Source organism: Pseudophryne corroboree, unplaced genomic scaffold (assembly GCF_028390025.1).
Source record: "Pseudophryne corroboree isolate aPseCor3 unplaced genomic scaffold, aPseCor3.hap2 scaffold_2341, whole genome shotgun sequence".
Classification (NCBI taxonomy): Eukaryota; Metazoa; Chordata; class Amphibia; order Anura; family Myobatrachidae; genus Pseudophryne; species Pseudophryne corroboree.
Window position 1 is genome coordinate 48,475 of NW_026968994.1, and position 10,151 is coordinate 58,625.

General features: G+C 36.2%; 8 non-coding genes across 8 annotated transcripts; all 8 read right to left on the bottom strand.

The window, feature by feature from the left end:
• Window positions 1-581: 581 nt before the first annotated feature.
• TRNAI-UAU (transfer RNA isoleucine (anticodon UAU)) lies at window positions 582-674 on the bottom strand. Its single transcript is given in 2 exon segments — window positions 582-617; window positions 637-674. It is a non-coding gene; the product is annotated as a tRNA-Ile (tRNA).
• Window positions 675-1,497: 823 nt separating this feature from the next.
• Window positions 1,498-1,590, bottom strand: TRNAI-AAU (transfer RNA isoleucine (anticodon AAU)). The gene is given in 2 exon segments: window positions 1,498-1,533; window positions 1,553-1,590. It is a non-coding gene; the product is annotated as a tRNA-Ile (tRNA).
• A 1,713-nt stretch (window positions 1,591-3,303) lies between these two features.
• Window positions 3,304-3,396, bottom strand: TRNAI-AAU (transfer RNA isoleucine (anticodon AAU)). Its single transcript is given in 2 exon segments — window positions 3,304-3,339; window positions 3,359-3,396. It is a non-coding gene; the product is annotated as a tRNA-Ile (tRNA).
• Window positions 3,397-5,113: 1,717 nt separating this feature from the next.
• Window positions 5,114-5,206, bottom strand: TRNAI-AAU (transfer RNA isoleucine (anticodon AAU)). The gene is given in 2 exon segments: window positions 5,114-5,149; window positions 5,169-5,206. It is a non-coding gene; the product is annotated as a tRNA-Ile (tRNA).
• Window positions 5,207-6,010: 804 nt separating this feature from the next.
• TRNAI-UAU (transfer RNA isoleucine (anticodon UAU)) lies at window positions 6,011-6,103 on the bottom strand. The gene is given in 2 exon segments: window positions 6,011-6,046; window positions 6,066-6,103. It is a non-coding gene; the product is annotated as a tRNA-Ile (tRNA).
• An 811-nt stretch (window positions 6,104-6,914) lies between these two features.
• TRNAI-AAU (transfer RNA isoleucine (anticodon AAU)) lies at window positions 6,915-7,007 on the bottom strand. The gene is given in 2 exon segments: window positions 6,915-6,950; window positions 6,970-7,007. It is a non-coding gene; the product is annotated as a tRNA-Ile (tRNA).
• A 1,706-nt stretch (window positions 7,008-8,713) lies between these two features.
• Window positions 8,714-8,806, bottom strand: TRNAI-AAU (transfer RNA isoleucine (anticodon AAU)). Its single transcript is given in 2 exon segments — window positions 8,714-8,759; window positions 8,769-8,806. It is a non-coding gene; the product is annotated as a tRNA-Ile (tRNA).
• Window positions 8,807-9,611: 805 nt separating this feature from the next.
• TRNAI-UAU (transfer RNA isoleucine (anticodon UAU)) lies at window positions 9,612-9,704 on the bottom strand. The gene is given in 2 exon segments: window positions 9,612-9,647; window positions 9,667-9,704. It is a non-coding gene; the product is annotated as a tRNA-Ile (tRNA).
• Between the last annotated feature and the right edge of the window lie 447 nt (window positions 9,705-10,151).

Here is a 10,151-nt window from a genome sequence, read left to right on the forward strand (position 1 = left end):
TCATTTTTTACAAGCTAAACCCTGCAAGACTGTTTTACAGTTGAAGCAAGGGTAAAATATCAACTCTAGTGATGAGACACTTGCTGTAATGACTTCCACCCCATATGGGACTTGGAACCCCTGGCTTAGGAGGGCAGTGACTTATCCATTATGCCAGTGGTGCTTACTGATGTTCTTATTTAAGACTGTTAGGTTTTTAATAGTCAATTATTTATTTTTGAGGAAAAAGTGAAGCTGTTTACCGTGTTCTTTGCATTACCAAGTCCAGCAAGAAATGTGCTGGTACTATCCAGAGCTGTCAGTATGGATTATCATGCTATATTGCAGAAAATCAATTTGATGCAACTGCTTTACCAACAGTATGTTAATCTTTTCCATTGCTGTTTTGTTGGCTGACTGAAGGAAGATATGCAGTGCATTTGAACCAAAGCAGATGTGTGCTGACAACTTAAATGCACAATCATGTTTGAGTTTTTTCTTTCTTTCTTCCATCCTTTGTAATATCACATTAAATATTAAGGTAGCAGTTTATAATCAATGACTAATGACATAAGAAAAGGAAAAAAAACAGTGTACAAAGATGCTCCAGGTGAGGCTTGAACTCACAACCTCGGCATTGCTCAACAGATACTGTCTTATAAGTACTGCGCGCTGACCAATTGCGCCACTGGAGCACTTTGCAGCATTAATTGGTTATGCTAGATGTGGATTTTATTCAATACAATCAGTACAGTCATAAGAATTGAAAAAGAAAATCATTTTTGGTGATGAATGATGAGCAACAAAGGAACATGCATGCCAGATGGCACTTGAATAAGCTGTCCACGGTGATAGAAAAGGTTTAAAAAACAACAACAACAACAACAACAACAATGTTATCATAATTAATGTCATATTTTAGCTTCTGTGGTCATTTTTTACAAGCTAAACACTGCAAGGCTGTTTTACAGTTAAAGCAAGGATAAAATATCAACTCTAGTGATGAGACACTTGCTGTAATGACTTCCAACTCAGACGGGACTTAAACCCACAACCACTGGCTTAGGAGAACAGTGCCTTATCAATTATGCCAGTGGTGCTTACTGATGTCTTTATTTAAGACTGATAGGTTTTTAATAGTCAATTATTTATTTTTGAAAAAAAGTGAAGCTGTTTACCGTGTTCTTTGCATTACCAAGTCCAGCAAGAAATGTGCTGGTACTATCCAGAGCTGTCAGTATGGATTATCATGCTATATTGCAGAAAATCAATTTGATGCAACTGCTTTACCAACAGTATGTTAATCTTTTCCATTGCTGTTTTGTTGGCTGACTGAAGGAAGATGTGCAGTGCATTTGAACCAAAGCAGATGTGTGCTGACAACTTAAATGCACAATCATGTTTGTGTTTTTTCTTTCTTTCTTCCATCCTTTGTAATATCATATTAAATATTAAGGTAGCAGTTTATAATCAATGACTAATGACATAAGAAAAGGGAAAAAAAACAGTATACAAAGATGCTCCAGGTGAGGCTTGAACTCACAACCTCGGCATTGCTTAACAGATACTGTCTTATTAGTACTGCACGCTGACCAATTGCGCCACTGGAGCACTTTGCAGCATTAATTGGTTATGCTAGATGTGGATTTTATTCAATACAATCAGTACAGTAATAAGAATTGAAAAAGAAAATCATGTTTGGTGATGAATGATGAGCAACAAAGGAACATGCATGCCAGATGGCACTTGAATAAGCTGTCCACGGTGATAGAAAAGGTTTAAAAAACAACAACAACAATGTTATCATAATTAATGTCATATTTTAGCTTCTGTGGTCATTTTTTACAAGCTAAACCCTGCAAGACTGTTTTATAGTTGAAGCCAGGATAAAATATCAACTCTAGTGATGAGACACTTGCTGTAATGACTTCCACCCCATATGGGACTTGGAACCCCTGGCTTAGGAGGGCAGTGACTTATCCATTATGCCAGTGGTGCTTACTGATGTTCTTATTTAAGACTGTTAGGTTTTTAATAGTCAATTATTTATTTTTGAGGAAAAAGTGAAGCTGTTTACTGTGTTCTTTGCATTACCAAGTCCAGCAAGAAATGTGCTGGTACTATCCAGAGCTGTCAGTATGGATTATCATGCTATATTGCAGAAAATCAATTTGATGCAACTGCTTTACCAACAGTATGTTAATCTTTTCCATTGCTGTTTTGTTGGCTGACTGAAGGAAGATATGCAGTGCATTTGAACCAAAGCAGATGTGTGCTGACAACTTAAATGCACAATCATGTTTGTGTTTTTTCTTTCTTTCTTCCATCCTTTGTAATATCATATTAAATATTAAGGTAGCAGTTTATAATCAATGACTAATGACATAAGAAAAGGAAAAAAAAACAGTATACAAAGATACTCCAGGTGAGGCTTAAACTCACAACCTCACCATTGCTCAACAGATACTGTCTTATAAGTACCGCGTGCTGACCAATTGCGCCACTGGAGCACTTTGCAGCATTCATTGGTTATGCTAGATGTGGATTCATTTCAATACAATCAGTACAGTCATAAGAATTGAAAAAGAAAATAATTTTTGGTGATGAATGTTGAGCAACAAAGGAACATGCATGCCAGATGGCACTTGAATAAGCTGTCCACGGTGATAGAAAAGGTTTAAAAAACAACAACAACAACAATGTTATCATAATTAATGTCATATTTTAGCTTCTGTGGTCATTTTTTACAAGCTAAACACTGCAAGACTGTTTTATAGTTAAAGCAAGGATAAAATATCAACTCTAGTGATGAGACACTTGCTGTAATGACTTCCAACTCAGACGGGACTTAAACCCACAACCACTGGCTTAGGAGAACAGTGCCTTATCCATTATGCCAGTGGTGCTTACTGATGTCTTTATTTAAGACTGATAGGTTTTTAATAGTCAATTATTTATTTTTGAAAAAAAGTGAAGCTGTTTACCGTGTTCTTTGCATTACCAAGTCCAGCAAGAAATGTGCTGGTACTATCCAGAGCTGTCAGTATGGATTATCATGCTATATTGCAGAAAATCAATTTGATGCAACTGCTTTACCAACAGTATGTTAATCTTTTCCATTGCTGTTTTGTTGGCTGACTGAAGGAAGATATGCAGTGCATTTGAACCAAAGCAGATGTGTGCTGACAACTTAAATGCACAATCATGTTTGTGTTTTTTCTTTCTTTCTTCCATCCTTTGTAATATCATATTAAATATTAAGGTAGCAGTTTATAATCAATGACTAATGACATAAGAAAAGGAAAAAAAAACAGTATACAAAGATGCTCCAGGTGAGGCTTGAACTCACAACCTCGGCATTGCTCAACAGATACTGTCTTATTAGTACTGCACGCTGACCAATTGCGCCACTGGAGCACTTTGCAGCATTAATTGGTTATGCTAGATGTGGATTTTATTCAATACAATCAGTACAGTAATAAGAATTGAAAAAGAAAATCATGTTTGGTGAAGAATGATGAGCAACAAAGGAACATGCATGCCAGATGGCACTTGAATAAGCTGTACACGGTGATAGAAAAGGTTTAAAAAACAACAACAACAACAACAATGTTATCATAATTAATGTCATATTTTAGCTTCTGTGGTCATTTTTTACAAGCTAAACCCTGCAAGACTGTTTTATAGTTGAAGCCAGGATAAAATATCAACTCTAGTGATGAGACACTTGCTGTAATGACTTCCACCCCATATGGGACTTGGAACCCCTGGCTTAGGAGGGCAGTGACTTATCCATTATGCCAGTGGTGCTTACTGATGTTCTTATTTAAGACTGTTAGGTTTTTAATAGTCAATTATTTATTTTTGAGGAAAAAGTGAAGCTGTTTACTGTGTTCTTTGCATTACCAAGTCCAGCAAGAAATGTGCTGGTACTATCCAGAGCTGTCAGTATGGATTATCATGCTATATTGCAGAAAATCAATTTGATGCAACGGCTTTACCAACAGTATGTTAATCTTTTCCATTGCTGTTTTGTTGGCTGACTGAAGGAAGATATGCAGTGCATTTGAACCAAAGCAGATGTGTGCTGACAACTTAAATGCACAATCATGTTTGTGTTTTTTCTTTCTTTCTTCCATCCTTTGTAATATCATATTAAATATTAAGGTAGCAGTTTATAATCAATGACTAATGACATAAGAAAAGGAAAAAAAAAACAGTATACAAAGATACTCCGGGTGAGGCTTAAACTCACAACCTCACCATTGCTCAACAGATACTGTCTTATAAGTACCGCGTGCTGACCAATTGCGCCACTGGAGCACTTTGCAGCATTAATTGGTTATGCTAGATGTGGATTAATTTCAATACAATCAGTACAGTCATAAGAATTGAAAAAGAAAATAATTTTTGGTGATGAATGATGAGCAACAAAGGAACATGCTTGCCAGATGGCACTTGAATAGGCTGTCCACGGTGATAGAAAAGGTTTAAAAAACAACAACAACAATGTTATCATAATTAATGTCATATTTTAGCTTCTGTGGTCATTTTTTACAAGCTAAACACTGCAAGACTGTTTTACAGTTGAAGCAAGGATAAAATATCAACTCTAGTGATGAGACACTTGCTGTAATGACTTCCAACTCAGACGGGACTTAAACCCACAACCACTGGCTTAGGAGAACAGTGCCTTATCCATTATGCCAGTGCTGCTTACTGATGTCTTTATTTAAGACTGATAGGTTTTTAATAGTCAATTATTTATTTTTGAAAAAAAGTGAAGCTGTTTACCGTGTTCTTTGCATTACCAAGTCCAGCAAGAAATGTGCTGGTACTATCCAGAGCTGTCAGTATGGATTATCATGCTATATTGCAGAAAATCAATTTGATGCAACTGCTTTACCAACAGTATGTTAATCTTTTCCATTGCTGTTTTGTTGGCTGACTGAAGGAAGATATGCAGTGCATTTGAACCAAAGCAGATGTGTGCTGACAACTTAAATGCACTATCATGTTTGTGTTTTTTCTTTCTTTCTTCCATCCTTTGTAATATCATATTAAATATTAAGGTAGCAGTTTATAATCAATGACTAATGACATAAGAAAAGGAAAAAAAAACAATATACAAAGATGCTCCAGGTGAGGCTTGAACTCACAACCTCGGCATTGTTTAACAGATACTGTCTTATTAGTTCTGCACGCTGACCAATTGCGCCACTGGAGCACTTTGCAGCATTAATTGGTTATGCTAGATGTGGATTTTATTCAATACAATCAGTACAGTCATAAGAATTGAAAAAGAAAATCATTTTTGGTGATGAATGATGAGCAACAAAGGAACATGCATGCCAGATGGCACTTGAATAGGCTGTCCACGGTGATAGAAAAGGTTTAAAAAACAACAACAACAATGTTATCATAATTAATGTCATATTTTAGCTTGTGTGGTCATTTTTTACAAGCTAAACCCTGCAAGACTGTTTTACAGTTGAAGCAAGGATAAAATATCAACTCTAGTGATGAGACACTTGCTGTAATGACTTCCACCCCATATGGGACTTGGAACCCCTGGCTTAGGAGGGCAGTGACTTATCCATTATGCCAGTGGTGCTTACTGATGTTCTTATTTAAGACTGTTAGGTTTTTAATAGTCAATTATTTATTTTTGAGGAAAAAGTGAAGCTGTTTACTGTGTTCTTTGCATTACCAAGTCCAGCAAGAAATGTGCTGGTACTATCCAGAGCTGTCAGTATGGATTATCATGCTATATTGCAGAAAATCAATTTGATGCAACTGCTTTACCAACAGTATGTTAATCTTTTCCATTGCTGTTTTGTTGGCTGACTGAAGGAAGATATGCAGTGCATTTGAACCAAAGCAGATGTGTGCTGACAACTTAAATGCACAATCATGTTTGAGTTTTTTCTTTCTTTCTTCCATCCTTTGTAATATCATATTAAATATTAAGGTAGCAGTTTATAATCAATGACTAATGACATAAGAAAAGGAAAAAAACAGTGTACAAAGATGCTCCAGGTGAGGCTTGAACTCACAACCTCGGCATTGCTCAACAGATACTGTCTTATAAGTACTGCGCGCTGACCAATTGCGCCACTGGAGCACTTTGCAGCATTAATTGGTTATGCTAGATGTGGATTTTATTCAATACAATCAGTACAGTCATAAGAATTGAAAAAGAAAATCATTTTTGGTGATGAATGATGAGCAACAAAGGAACATGCATGCCAGATGGCACTTGAATAGGCTGTCCACGGTGATAGAAAAGGTTTAAAAAACAACAACAACAATGTTATCATAATTAATGTCATATTTTAGCTTGTGTGGTCATTTTTTACAAGCTAAACCCTGCAAGACTGTTTTACAGTTGAAGCAAGGATAAAATATCAACTCTAGTGATGAGACACTTGCTGTAATGACTTCCAACTCAGACAGGACTTAAACCCACAACCACTGGCTTAGGAGAACAGTGCCTTATCCATTATGCCAGTGCTGCTTACTGATGTCTTTATTTAAGACTGATAGGTTTTTAATAGTCAATTATTTATTTTTGAAAAAAAGTGAAGCTGTTTACTGTGTTCTTTGCATTACCAAGTCCAGCAAGAAATGTGCTGGTACTATCCAGAGCTGTCAGTATGGATTATCATGCTATATTGCAGAAAATCAATTTGATGCAACTGCTTTACCAACAGTATGTTAATCTTTTCCATTGCTGTTTCGTTAGCTGACTGAAGGAAGATATGCAGTGCATTTGAACCAAAGCAGATGTGTGCTGACAACTTAAATGCACAATCATGTTTGTGTTTTTTCTTTCTTTCTTCCATCCTTTGTAATATCATATTAAATATTAAGGTAGCAGTTTATAATCAATGACTAATGACATAAGAAAAGGAAAAAAAAACAGTATACAAAGATGCTCCAGGTGAGGCTTGAACTCACAACCTCAGCATTGCTCAACAGATATTGTCTTATTGGTACTGCGCGCTGACCAATTGCGCCACTGGAGCACTTTGCAGCATTGATTGGTTATGCTAGATGTGGATTTTATTCAATACAATCAGTACAGTCATAAGAATTGAAAAAGAAAATCATTTTTGGTGATGAATGATGAGCAACAAAGGAACATGCATGCCAGATGGCACTTGAATAAGCTGTCCACGGTGATAGAAAAGGTTTAAAAAACAACAACAACAATGTTATCATAATTAATGTCATATTTTAGCTTGTGTGGTCATTTTTTACAAGCTAAACCCTGCAAGACTGTTTTACAGTTGAAGCAAGGATAAAATATCAACTCTAGTGATGAGACACTTGCTGTAATGACTTCCACCCCATATGGGACTTGGAACCCCTTGCTTAGGAGAACAGTGCCTTATCCATTATGCCAGTGGTGCTTACTGATGTCCTTATTTAAGACTGATAGGTTTTTAATAGTCAATTGTTTATTTTTGAAAAAAAGTGAAGCTGTTTACTGTGTTCTTTGCATTACCAAGTCCAGCAAGAAATGTGCTGGTACTATCCAGAGCTGTCAGTATGGATTATCATGCTATATTGCAGAAAATCAATTTGATGTAACTGCTTTACCAACAGTATGTTAATCTTTTCCATTGCTGTTTTGTTGGCTGACTGAAGGAAGATATGCAGTGCATTTGAACCAAAGCAGATGTGTGCTGACAACTTAAATGCACAATCATGGTTGTGTTTTTTCTTTCTTTCTTCCATCCTTTGTAATATCATATTAAATATTAAGGTAGCAATTTATAATCAATGACTAATGACATAAGAAAAGGAAACAAAAAGTATTCAAAGATGCTCCAGGTGAGGCTTGAACTCACGACCTCGGCATTGCTCAACAGATACTGTCTTAAAAGTACTGTGCGCTGACCAATTGCGCCACTGGATCACTTTTCAGCATTAATTGGTTATGCTAGATGTGGATTTTATTCAATACAATCAGTACAGTCATAAGAATTGAAAAAGAAAATCATTTTTGGTGATGAATGATGAGCAACAAAGGAACATGCATGCCAGATGGCACTTGAATAAGCTGTCCACGGTGATAGAAAAGGTTTAAACAACAACAACAACAACAACAATGTTATCATAATTAATGTCATATTTTAGCTTCTGTGGTCATTTTTTACAAGCTAAACACTGCAAGACTGTTTTACAGTTGAAGCAAGGATAAAATATCAACTCTAGTGATGAGACACTTGCTGTAATGACTTCCACCCCATATGGGACTTGGAACCCCTGGCTTAGGAGGGCAGTGACTTATCCATTATGCCAGTGGTGCTTACTGATGTCCTTATTTAAGACTGATAGGTATTTAATAGTCAATTATTTATTTTTGAAAAAAAGTGAAGCTGTTTACTGTACTCTTTACATTACCAAGTCCAGCAAGAAATGTGCTGGTACTATCCAGAGCTGTCAGTATGGATTATCATGCTATATTGCAGAAAATCAATTTGATGCAACTGCTTTACCAACAGTATGTTAATCTTTTCCATTGCTGTTTTGTTGGCTGACTAAAGGTAGATATGCAGTGCATTTGAACCAAAGCAGATGTGTGCTGACAACTTAAATGCACAATCATGTTTGTGTTTTTCTTTCTTTCTTCCATCCTTTGTAATATCATATTAAATATTAAGGTAGCAGTTTATTATCAATGACTAATGACATAAGAAAAGGAAAAAAAAACAGTATACAAAGATGCTCCAGGTGAGGCTTGAACTCACAACCTCGGCCTTGGTCAACAGATACTGTATTATTAGTACTGCGCGCTGACCAATTGCGCCACTGGAGCACTTTGCAGCATTAATTGGTTATGCTAGATGTGGATTTTATTCAATACAATCAGTACAGTCATAAGAATTGAAAAAGAAAATCATTTTTGGTGATGAATGATGAGCAACAAAGGAACATGCATGCCAGATGGCACTTGAATAAGCTGTCCACGGTGATAGAAAAGGTTTAAAAAACAGCAACAACAATGTTATCATAATTAATGTCATATTTTAGCTTCTGTGGTCACTTTTTCACAAGCTAAACCCTGCAAGACTGTTTTACAGTTGAAGCAAGGATAAAATGTCAACTCTAGTGATGAGACACTTGCTGTAATGACTTCCACCCCATATGGGACTTGGAACCCCTGGTTTAGGAGAACAGTGCCTTATCCATTATGCCAGTGGTGCTTACTGATGTCCTTATTTAAGACTGATAGGTTTTTAATAGTCAATTATTTATTTTTGAAAAAAAGTGAAGCTGTTTACTGTGTTCTTTGCATTACCAAGTCCAGCAAGAAATGTGCTGGTACTATCCAGAGCTGTCAGTATGGATTATCATGCTATATTGCAGAAAATCAATTTGATGCAACTGCTTTACCAACAGTATGTTAATCTTTTCCATTGCTGTTTTGTTGGCTGACTGAAGGAAGATATGCAGTGCATTTGAACCAAAGCAGATGTGTGCTGACAACTTAAATGCACAATCATGTTTGAGTTTTTTCTTTCTTTCTTCCATCCTTTGTAATATCATATTAAATATTAAGGTAGCAGTTTATAATCAATGACTAATGACATAAGAAAAGGAAAAAAAACAGTGTACAAAGATGCTCCAGGTGAGGCTTGAACTCACAACCTCGGCATTGCTCAACAGATACTGTCTTATAAGTACTGCGCGCTGACCAATTGCGCCACTGGAGCACTTTGCAGCATTAATTGGTTATGCTAGATGTGGATTTTATTCAATACAATCAGTATAGTCATAAGAATTGAAAAAGAAAATCATTTTTGGTGATGAATGATGAGCAACAAAGGAACATGCATGCCAGATGGCACTTGAATAAGCTGTCCACGGTGATAGAAAAGGTTTAAAAAACAACAACAACAACAACAACAACAATGTTATCATAATTAATGTCATATTTTAGCTTCTGTGGTCATTTTTTACAAGCTAAACACTGCAAGACTGTTTTACAGTTAAAGCAAGGATAAAATATCAACTCTAGTGATGAGACACTTGCTGTAATGACTTCCAACTCAGACGGGACTTAAACCCACAACCACTGGCTTAGGAGAACAGTGCCTTATCCATTATGCCAGTGGTGCTTACTGATGTCTTTGTTTAAGACTGATAGGTTTTTAATAGTC